Genomic DNA, 11,636 nt, shown 5'->3' with positions numbered 1-11,636 from the left:
GTTTGCCGAGCCGCAGTTTACCGACTACTGGTCTAAAATGTTGTAATAGTGTCTAGTGGTGATGACTGAAAATCTTTATTCATTCACTAAATAACTATTGAGCACCTATTAACTGCAGAAATTTTGCTGTAAAAAAGGTAATTTTTGCAAAAGAGAAGATGGATATGAGTCCTGCCTTTATGGAGTTTACAGTTTAGTTGGATGATTGATAGATGAATTAACAACAGATCTACCTTTAGCATGTCTCTCAAGACTCTTACCATACCATAACAACCTTCAAGGAGCCAATTCTAACTCCTCAAACATCCACCCCTAATTGATTTTCTCCACTTCATGCCATTACTGATTTTCCCTATCAGGTTAAGAAGGATCAGAAAGATGTGTTTTTAAAAGAAAGAGAAAAGGTCATCCTTTCTAACTATAAATCCTCCAACTAGAGCCAAAGGCAACCAGGTGACCAAAAAGGAGGCACATGGAGAGGGGACACTGCCATTCAAAGAGTGAAATAAATATGGAATTTTCTACATATTGGAGGGGCAGGGTTAAGGAGAGAGGTTGGATGAGCAATCATGCCAATAAACATCAGAAGACATTATAGGAACCTACCTTCCCCTTCCCCGGGGTCACCTTCAGATCACATCCTCTTTTGAGCCTTTGGAGGCAAATTTGCCATTAGACATGTTTTGTTCTTTTGTTATATAAGAGAAAAAGGAAAAAATTCTGAGGCAGGAAGGAGGTAAGAGGAAAGAATGAACCAAGGGTGCTATGAAATGCAAGTGCTAGCCATTATAAATAGCAATGGTAATGAAATGCATTATGCTTTTGACATTCTTTAAAGTTTCTGGACATTCTGCCCACCCTTATGAGCAAGAATTCATTTGGTTCTTTGCTAACTTTACGCTTAGATTTATCACTATGAACAGCAACTAAGAATATGAGTCTGGCTATGATAACATGACTCAAGCACACCCCTTGGCACATACTTTGGTCTCTTATCAGATGACCTGCCTGACCTTGACAGCCTTTTCTGCTTCAGCACAATATGCAGGATGGAGTTTAAGTGTAACCAGTTCTAATTCCTTTTATCCCCAAAGGCTCTGAAACCAGCAATCTTGGAATGATCCATGTCTTGCAATTCTCACATTTATCTTATCTCTAAGACCACTTCTCATGTTCCCTTTGATGCTACTGGAAAATAGTCTCACCTTGACCTCCAAAAAGAACTAAAATCACTATATATATCTTGACCTCTTCTTGTGTCAACTCTTGCAATGCTACCTCCTAATACCTTTCTAAATCCCTTTTGAACAGTATAATTCTATTTATTGTAGCCACCCCAAACTCTCACTCATCTAAACTATAGTTATTTTAATTATTGTTTTTAAACTGCAAGGTTTGGAAATTCAGCATGTATCACTTCTTACAGCTTAGTTTATAGCCAAGGGTTTTTATACCACTTATGTCAGTTTTCCACTGTAAAATTGGAAAATTAATTGGAGAATTAAGGCAAAGATATGGCTAATCCAGGGAAGAGCTTAAAGATAAAAATAAGAACTTGGAATGGTTTTATCACCAATATTGGCAATTCTCCCACCGTTTTACTACTTCTTGCTTTGAGTTAGAAGAGAAAATGAATTAAGACAAAGAAAAAATCAGAATAAGAGAACGGGTAAGAAGGACCCTCAGAATCTGGCTAATAAAGAACTGAACTTTGCCTCCCATCTTTCCCAGTCTTTTATCAGGCGCTGTTTTGCATTGGACTTTTGCCTGGAAGGTGCCTTTGTGAGAAAGAGTCTTTGTGTCTTGAAAAGAACATGAACATTGAGAATGAATGAACTTGGACTCCAATCCAAGCTCTGTTACTTACTTGCTATAAGACTTTGGACAAGTTATTTATCCTTCCCTGAAATTGTTTCCTTATCTTTAGAATGGGTATAATACATGCTTCCCCATAGGATTGTTGTGAGAATTAAATGAGCTAACCTATAGAAAGCATCTGTCAATGGAATACACTTAAGATATGGTCCATCTCTTCCATTACCCTGGACTGAAAGGTTTTTATCAACACACCCAGTGCCTGCTTCGGACCACACCAGAGCACCACCCAATTAGCTCCACAAATTACACAACAAAAGGGTGGAATTGTCAGGTACCGGAGTCTTGCTAAAGTGAATTCCACTCCATGGGGTGAGCCCGGGTACAACAGTTCATCCACTGTAGTCATGGCCAGTCCTCACAGCCAGTCAACCTGAGGGTCAATTGCACCAACAGAAATCAATATTCAACTACAACAGGAGGACATACACAACACACACAAGAAACACCCCTAGAGCACCCAGCTCATCTGCCACTGAGACTCATTGGATACCCACTACATAAAGCCACTATGACAAGATTGGGAGACAAAGCAGATCTACCTAACATATAGGAGCAAACACAGGGAGGCAGACAAAATTAGGAGCCAAAGAGACATGTCCCAAATGAGAGAAAAGGACAAAACTCCAGAAAAAAGAACTAAATGAAATGGAGGCAAGCAATCTATGAGGCACAGAGTTCAAAACACTGGTTATGCCCAACCAGCATGGCTCAGTGATTGAGCGTTGGTGGAGCTATGAACCAGAAGGTCATGGTTTGATTCCTGGTCATTGTATATGCTCAGGTTGTGGGCTCAATCCCCAGTGTGGGCTTGCAGGAGGCAGCCAATCAATGATTCTCATCATTAATGTTTCTATCTCCCTCTTCCTCTCCCTTGCTCTCTAAAATCAATAAAAATATATTTTAATAAAACAACACTAGTTATAAGGAAGATCAATGACTCTAGGGGAAGAATAGATGAACTCAGTGAGAATTCACACAAAGAAATAGAAACCATTAAAAAAGAACAAGTCATAAATGAAGAAGACAATAACTGAAATGAAGAATACATTGGATGCAATCAGCAGCAAATCAGATGAAGCATAGAATCAAATCACCAATTTGGAAGGCAAGGTAAAGGAAAACATCTAATTGGAATAAAATTAAAAAAAACTTAAAAATTGAGGATAGTTTAAGGGACCTCTGGGACAACACCAAGCTTAACACTATTCACAACATAGGGGTACCAGAAAGAGAATTGAGAGATCCAGGAATTGAAAAACAATTTGAAGAAATAATGACTGAAAACGTCCCTAACCTGGTGAAGGAAATCAATATGCAAGTACAGGAAGCATAGAGAGTACAAAACAAGATGAACCCAAAGAGATCCACACCAAGACACAGAGATCCTTGAGTCCTAGTAGAGCTGTCGAAGCCAAGGTGCCAGACACATGGGTTCATTCATCTTAGATATAACAGCCCCAGTTGCTATCTGACTTGAGAGACCCCAAGAGAACACAGCAGAACCACCCAAACCACAGAATTGTGAGAAATAATAAAAAGGTTGTTTTAAGCGACTAAGTTTTCAACGTTAGAAAACTAAAACAGACGCCAAGATTTGAAGGGTCTTGAAAGCCATAATGAGAGATCTGCAGTAAAAGAAATCAACAGAGCAACAGTCCTGATTGGAGTTCAATGAAACAATTTTGGAGACGGAGGATAAGGGTATGAGAGGGTACTTTGCAACTATTATCACATTTAGTTATCACAAAACACTATGAGGTAGACACTATTATCCCCATTTTATAGATATAAAATTGAGATCAGAGAGCTTGACAAACTCACCCCAGGTCACAGTGTTAGAGCTGAGACTAAGCTCAGGACTCTGGTTCCAAACCTTTGTTCTTTTCATTACTACACCATGATGCCAAGGGGGGTGGGGAGAGAGAAAGGAAATGTTGTATTTGAGAGATATTTAGGAGGAAGACTTTATAAATATGGTGAATGACTGGGATATGTCTGGGTCATGGAGAACATTCAGCAGTGGTATCGGCTTCTACCTCTGGGTATTATTATAAACGGTGCATTGGTTGCATATCACAGAATTAAAAGTAAAGAATCAGGTAAAAAGCAACTAATTCTACATATAAAGGAATAAGTTGAATATGGTGACATTTGGGGGTTTTGCTTTTGGATAGTGTTTTGCAGAACTGATAATATGTATAAAGAGGATCTAGGAAAATAAGAAGTTATTTACATTAAAAACCATTGACAGAAAATATTTTTTCCTTCACTATCCAAAGTATAGGTTTTTTTTTAAATTCATCAGAATTAGAAGGAGGAAACTTCAGCAAAGTATTTTTAAGAAATACAGCAATGCCACAAAAATAGTATATTAGCACCATTTTTCAAGAACTGAAAAATGAAAAAAAGATATAAAAGTAAAAACTGTATTCACCAGAAAAACACTATCAACACATTCATCCATTCTGAAGCAACAGAGGTAAGATAGAGAATATTCCTGTGAGGGCCATGGACACTCAGAAAGGAACAAAAATCAATCAAGGATCCCATAGGAATCTGCCTTTATTTTTATTATATTTTAAAATGAGAAATAAATTAAATGTCCTATGCTTTAAAAATTAACAAAAGGGAAGACAAATTACTATCCAACGTAAAAATTTTATATTTATTATAAAATTATATGTCTCTTGAATCTGTGCAATGAATGTAAAAAATAAAGAAAATAAGTGAACCCAGGCCTTGCTGATTCCACAGCCCATGGACTCGCCACTAGACCAAGCTGCTTATTACAGAATCAAAGGAATTGTTTCCCTAGAATGTAGCTCCCAGAAAGGGAGAAGCAAGATGAAGCTTTCCAGGGGAACATTATGCTTCAGTCAGAGTGAACCTTCTGTTCCCTGAAACACACCACACTCTATTAATATGGTGTGATGCAGCGGTCTCAACCTGTGGGTCGCGACCCCTTTGGCGGTCGAACGACCCTTTCACAGGGGTCGCCTAAGACCATCCTGCATATCAGATATTTACATTACGATTCATAACAGTAGCAACATTACAGTTATGAAGTAGCAACGAAAATAATTTTATGGTTGGGTCACAACATGAGGAACTGTATTTAAAGGGCCAGAAGGTTGAGAACCACTGGTGATGGATTGAATTTTCTAAACATAGCCACAATATTGGTGTGACTTCTCAGGAGCAGTCAGAAGAAGCCTGGCATTTCCTTCCTTGGGCTTTTGGACTGCTCACTCTCTGGAAGATCCCTTTTTGTATGCTCTCTTAGGAACCCAGTCAGCATTCTGTGAGAAGCCCAAGCCACATGGAGAAGCCATGTGTAGGTCCACTGGTCAGTAGTCCTGCTGAGGCCAACCATTGATTCATCCCAGACTTGTGAGGGAATAAGCCTCCATAGGATTGAAGCCACCAGCTCTGAAACCACTCCAGCCAATTGAGCCTTTCCAGATGAGGACCCAGACACTGTAGAACAAAAATAATTCCTCCCCACCATGCCCAGTCCCAATGCCTGACCCAAATAATCTGTGACCATAAAAAAGACTGTTATTTTACACCAAAAAGTGTTGGGGTGGTTTATTACATGGCAACATAACCAAAATATATGTACTTGGCAAACACTGTTCCCTCTTCCCTGCCTAGCAGCCTCCACCATATATTTTCATGTCTGATTTTACCCCCAATTTTCTCCAGAAAGCATCTATCATCCACGCTCCAGCTACCAACACAAGTAAAACAAATGTGCTTGCAATGATAAAACAAGTTAAAATAAGTCTCTACCCTCTCCCTTTCTAATCAGGTTGCCCCTCTATATAGAAATTCTGGAGCCACCACCTACCCATACAGAAGACATATCACACCATGTCTTAGTGTCTGTTGGCCTCTCCCATTATAATTCTGTTCCCTGAGATTGAATGGTGTCTTGTTTTCTATTGTCTTCACATAGTTTAATATAGTGTATGATACACAATAGCTACTCATGTATATTTACTGAATGAGTGAGTAAAGAAATGAAGATATCTACACATGGCACCAACCCTACAAGCAGTGCTCTAAGATGGGCCACATAATATTGGCACAACTGAGCTAAGGGAGCTTGCAAAGACTGAAATGTCAAGGGGGACTTATGTAATACTTTCAACAATAAAGATTTTTTTTAAAGACTGAAATGTCCAAGAGCCTGATCCTTCCCTCAACACCTAGGAGCACAGTTAGGAATATACTTTTCCAAAACTCAAAAAGGATAGAAATAATAGCTCACATATAGCACTCACTGTCTGCTGAGCATTGTTCAAAGATCTGTACACAAATGTATCCATTTAATAATCCTATCTAATAATAGACAAACATGGTAATTAACCATACCTCAGACATACTTCCCATTGGCTAATCAGGGCGATATGCAAATTAACTGCCAACCAAGATGGCGGCCGGCAGCCAGGCAGCTGAAGCGAACAGGAGGCTTGCTTACTCCAGTGATGGAGGAAGCCAAGGTTCCCAACCTGCTGCTGCTGGCCTCTGAGCTGCACTCTAAGCAACTATGTTGCAATTATAGAAGCTAAACAAACCCCAGAAACCTGCTTTCAGCCAGCCAGGCCTCAGAGCTGGAGCTGCAACAGTGTTTCAATTATAGAAGCCAAACAAACCCAGATACCTGCTTTCAGCAGCCGAGGTCTCAGAGCTGGAGCCCAGCCTCAGAGCTAAAGCCGGCTCTCAGTTCCAGTGACAGCCATAGAAGGTAAATAAATCCCAGAATAAAAAAAAAGGAAAAAAGGAGAGGTTGGGAGCTTCAGTCACCCGCCAGCCTGAAAACGGCCCTCAGCCCCTCACCCAGACTGGCCAGGCACCCCAGTGGGGACCCCCACCCTGAAGGGGGTGTGACCAGCTGCAAACAGCCATCATCCCCTCATCCAGGCTGGCCAGGCACCCAAGTGGGACCCCCACCCTGATCCGGGACACCCTTCAGGGCAAACAAGCCGGCCCCCACCCGTGCACCAGGCCTCTATCCTATATAGTAAAAGGGTAATATGCAAACTGACCCTAACAGCAGAAGGACTGGGAATGACTGGTCACTATGACACACACTGACCACCAGGGGGCAGACACTCAATGCAGGAGCTGCCCTCTGGTGGTCAGGGCGCTCTCACATGGGAGGAGCTCTGCTCAGCCACAAGCCAGGCTGATGGCTGCCAGTACAGCGGTGTTGGTGGGAGCCTCTTCTGCCTCCTCAGCAGCACTAAGGATGTCCCACTGCAGTTTAGGCCTGCTCCCCGCTGGCAAGTGGACATCCCCCAAGGGCTGCCGGGCTGCCAGAGGGATGTCTGATTGCCATCTTAGGCCCAATCCCCCGGGGAGTGGGCCTAAGCCAGCAGGTGGTCATCCCCTGAGGGGTCCCAGACTGCGAGAGGACACAGGCCAGGCTGAGGGACGCCCCCCCCCCCAAGTGCACAAATTTTTGTGCACTGGGCCTCTAGTCCTATATAATAAAAGGCTAATATGCAAATCAATTGAACAGTGAAACGACCAGTCGCCATGATGCACACTGATCACCAGGGGGCAGACATTCAATGCAAGAGCTGCCCCCTGCTGGCCAGTGCACTCCCACAGGGGGAGCAGTGCTCAGCCAGAAGCCAGGCAGTGGCGGGAGCCTCTCCCGCCTCCGCGGCAGTGCTAAGGACCCCTCGGGGGATGTCCAACTGCCGGATTAGGCCTGCTCCCCACTAAGCTGGAAGGTGGACATCCCCCGAGGGGTCCTGGGCTGCGAGAGGGCGCAGGCCAGGCTGAGGGACACTGCCCCCCCAGCCCCCAGTGCACGAATGTCATGCACCAGGCCTCTAGTGCTCTATAATAAGGCAGGTAGTTATTAATTACATTTTACAAATGAAAAACAAACTGATACATTCAGAGACTGAATGACTTGCCCAACATCATATCACAAGATTTACTCCCAAGATCAGAAAATCAGCTCAGGTGCCAGCAATAGCAGCAACCAAAATTCTAGAGGTATGGCAACCTGAGAAGAAACCATATCCCATGGCTATCCACTACTCCCTTCCATCTTCTCCCCCCTCAACACAATACACACAGAAGATTATGAAGCCTTAAAAAAATTCAAAATATGTTACAATACCACATTCAATATTACCACTTACAGTGAATACAAGATCCTCATAAAAAGAAGGTTTTAAAGAAAAAAAATGAAACCTAAAATCAAGAAGCATATTAATAAAAATACTGGCTATTCATAGTCCTAACATGGATTTTAACTGTAAATGATATCATGAAAATAACATGTGCCCATCAGTTTTAAGAATAGACTAACAAATTAAAAACTCACCTCATGAAATCAAAATTGTTAATCTCACATTAATCTTCTTACCCTGTCCAACATTTCAGCTGCAAATTTTAGCTGGTTCCTTCCTAGCTATACATTACACTTTGAAAACGTCTGTTTTCCAGTCCAGCATGTAATGCATTTGGAAGTCATCATTTCCATCCACACAACAAGAAAAAAAAACAGCTAAATAAACTGAATGCAGTCAGAGTGCAAACTGTTGCCATCCAAAATTGGAGAGGCAGACAGGTGAGTATAGAAAATTACAAATCACGAGAGCAGAAAACCATGAGCAGAAACTTCTGAGGGAACTAGTCTGCTGTAGGAAAGCCTAAACTGTAAATGACGAATTGCTGGAGGTTCACTATGGACACATTTGAGAGTTACAAACTCCAAGGGGCCCAGTCTTATGGGGGCTCCCACTTTTGTCAGTTTTATCTCTGGAAGCCCTACCAGGTTCGCCTGGTGAAGACTGGATAAAAATCTCCTGGAGCTTCCAGCAAGGGGAGGTGGGAAGTAGCCATTTTGAAATACACTCAATAACTGCTCTTAAGGACTGGCCTCAAAGTAAATTATTTCATGCCAGATACTTTCACTTACATGTGGCATCTAAAATACAAAATGCTATAAACAAATAAACAGAATGGAAACAGGCTTACAGACAGGAAATATTTTGACGGTGAAAATGGTGAAGGGATTGAAAAGACAGATTGGTGGTTACAAAATAGTCATGGGAATGTAAAGTACAGCATAGGGAATACAGTCACTAATATTGTAATAACTATGTATGGTATCAGATGGGTACTAGATTTATTGGGGTGATCATTTCATAAGATATACAAATGTCTAATCATGGGGTTGTACACCTGAAACTCATAATATTGTATGTCAACTGCAACTTAAAAATTAAAAATATTTTTAAAAAAGAAATTATTTCACCAGAACCTAACTGACCTGGTGAAACCAACTCCAGCCCTCCCTAGCCTTCTTTTCTCACCTAAGGGGGTAGAGAGTGGGTAACTGAGAAGGACTAGTGAAGTCCACAGTCAGGGGGACAGGCTTACTAAGAGACTTAGCCCTAATCATGCTTTCCCTACCCTCTACCTTCCCACTGTATCACTAAAGTTCTATCTACCTCAATTCCTTGTATCCAGTGCATCATATCCAGCTTTCCTTTTTAAAAATCTTAATTGATTTTTAGAGAGAGAAGAAGGGAGAGGGAGATTGAAGAGAAATATCTGATCCCCGCACACACCCAGACCAGGGATTAAACCGGCAACCTGGGTATGTGCCCTGATGGGAAATCGAATTGGCGACCTATGGTTGCATGGGATGATGCTCAACCAACTGAGCAACACAACCAGGGCCATATCCAGCTTTCAAGAAAATTATAAGGTTTAGTAAAAGGCAGGGTCAGATATGGGAAGGAAGGTATGGAGTTTAAAATAATTATGATTAACACGCTAAGGACTCAAATGGAAAAGGCAAACAATATATGAGTATATAGGTAACATAAGTAGAGAGATGAAAACTCTAAGAAAGAATTTTAAAATTCTAGAAACCAAAAGTTCTGTAAGATAAATGAAAATGCCTTTCTTTAATGGGTTCATTAGGAGAGTGGACATAGCCAAGGAAAGAATCAGTGGTCTTGAAGATATGTCAATAGAAACTTCCAAAACTGAAATGCAGAGAGAATATAAAGAGACTAGAAAAATGGAGAATATCTAAGAACTGAAAATTGCATTACACTTTGGATATAATAACAGCATTCTCATCTGTTATCCATATTTGTCAAGAAGTTAATCACAGATGATTAATCCAATACTTATATGCATATTCATCCATGTAGAAGGGGGCCTGCATCATGAGTCATAAGTATACACAGACACCTCAAATGTTGACAAATTCTAAATATTTTGAGTAATGAAATAGCATTTATAGAGTATATACTTCCATGAGGAAAAACATCTTTCTAAGAATGGTTGTGTAATTTATGATTACAAATTTTCTTTTGGCCGGAGGTGGATTCTCAATGGATAATGGAAACTAGGGTAGACCTCTAGGACAGCATTGTCCAATAGAAATATAACGTGAGTCACATATGTACTTTTAAAATGTCTAGTAGCTTCATTAAAATGTAAAAATAAACAGATAAATTGAATGTGGTACTACATTTTACTTAGCTCAATCCATCCAAAATATTATCCTTGGAGCATATAACAAATATTTCAAAATTATTGAGATAGTATACCTTCTTTCTTCCACACTAAGCTTCAAAACCCCACATATCAAGTGCACAATCACTATAGTATTGGATAGCATAGCTCTAGAGCAAGCATGTCAAACTCGTGGCCCATGACATGCTTCCTCTAGAGCAGTGGTTCTCAACCTTCCTAATGCCGCCACCCTTTAATACAGTTCCTCATGTTGTGGTGACCCCCAACCATAAAATTATTTTTGTTGCTACTTCATAACTGTAATTTTGCTACTTTATGAATTGTAATGTAAATATCTGATATGCAGGATGTATTTAGGTGACCCCTGTGAAAGGGTCATTCGACCCCCAAAGGGGTTGTGACCCACAGGTTGAGAACCGCTGCTCTAGAGCCTTATATCTCAACTAGAGGCCCGGTGCATGAAATTAGTGTATGGGTAGAGTCCCTAGGCCTGGCTGGCAATCAGGGCTGATCAGGTTCCCTGTCTCTCCGCCTCCCCTCCTCCTCCTTCCCTCGCTCTCTCAGCACCCTACCACTGCTGCTGCTGGTCATCTGCCATGTTCCCTGCCACCCCGATGGTCAGTGCATGTCATAGTGAGCGATCGAACTCCCGTTCTCCCAGTCAAACTCCCAAGGGGACACTTTGCATATTAGCTATATATATATATATATATATACACACTAGAGGCCTGACGCACAAAATTCGTGCAAGAGAAGGCCTTCCTTCCCCTAGCTGCTGGCACTGGCTTCCCTCTGGCAGGCACCCAGGACCTGGGCTTCCCTCTGGCACCTGGGACCCAAGCTTCCCTTGCAGCCCCAGCTTCGTCCGGAAGGTCATCTGGAAGGATGTCTGGTCTAATTAGCATATTATGCTTTTAATATATATATATATATATATATATATATATATATATATATATATATGTGTGTGTGTGTGGTTTCCAAGCTAGAAGCATCAGAATAACCTGTGAATGTTTTTAAAATTCAGAATCTTCAGTCTCACCCAGATCTGAGTCAGAATATACATTTTAACAAGACCCCCCCCCCAGGTGATTCATGCACATTAAATTTTGAGAATCACTGGTGCAGTATGATGGGCCTTCCAAAGAAATGAGAAAAGTATGGAAAAGCAACAGGACAGTATAAATTTTTTTAAATATGTTTTTGTTGATTTCAGAGAGAGTGGAAGGAAGAGG

At 41.2% G+C, this 11,636-nt stretch overlaps 1 pseudogene; it reads right to left on the bottom strand.

Annotated features, from left to right (window-relative positions):
* The window catches only part of LOC102430381, a 17,891-nt pseudogene extending 6,892 nt beyond the window's left edge, over positions 1–10,999 (bottom strand).
* Positions 11,000–11,636: the final 637 nt, after the last annotated feature.

The sequence above is a fragment of the Myotis lucifugus genome, unplaced genomic scaffold (genome assembly GCF_000147115.1).
Source record: "Myotis lucifugus unplaced genomic scaffold, Myoluc2.0 scaffold_20, whole genome shotgun sequence".
Lineage (NCBI taxonomy): Eukaryota > Metazoa > Chordata > Mammalia > Chiroptera > Vespertilionidae > Myotis > Myotis lucifugus.
The sequence above is the reverse complement of the archived record's forward strand: the minus strand, read 5'-3'. Positions and strand labels throughout refer to the sequence as shown.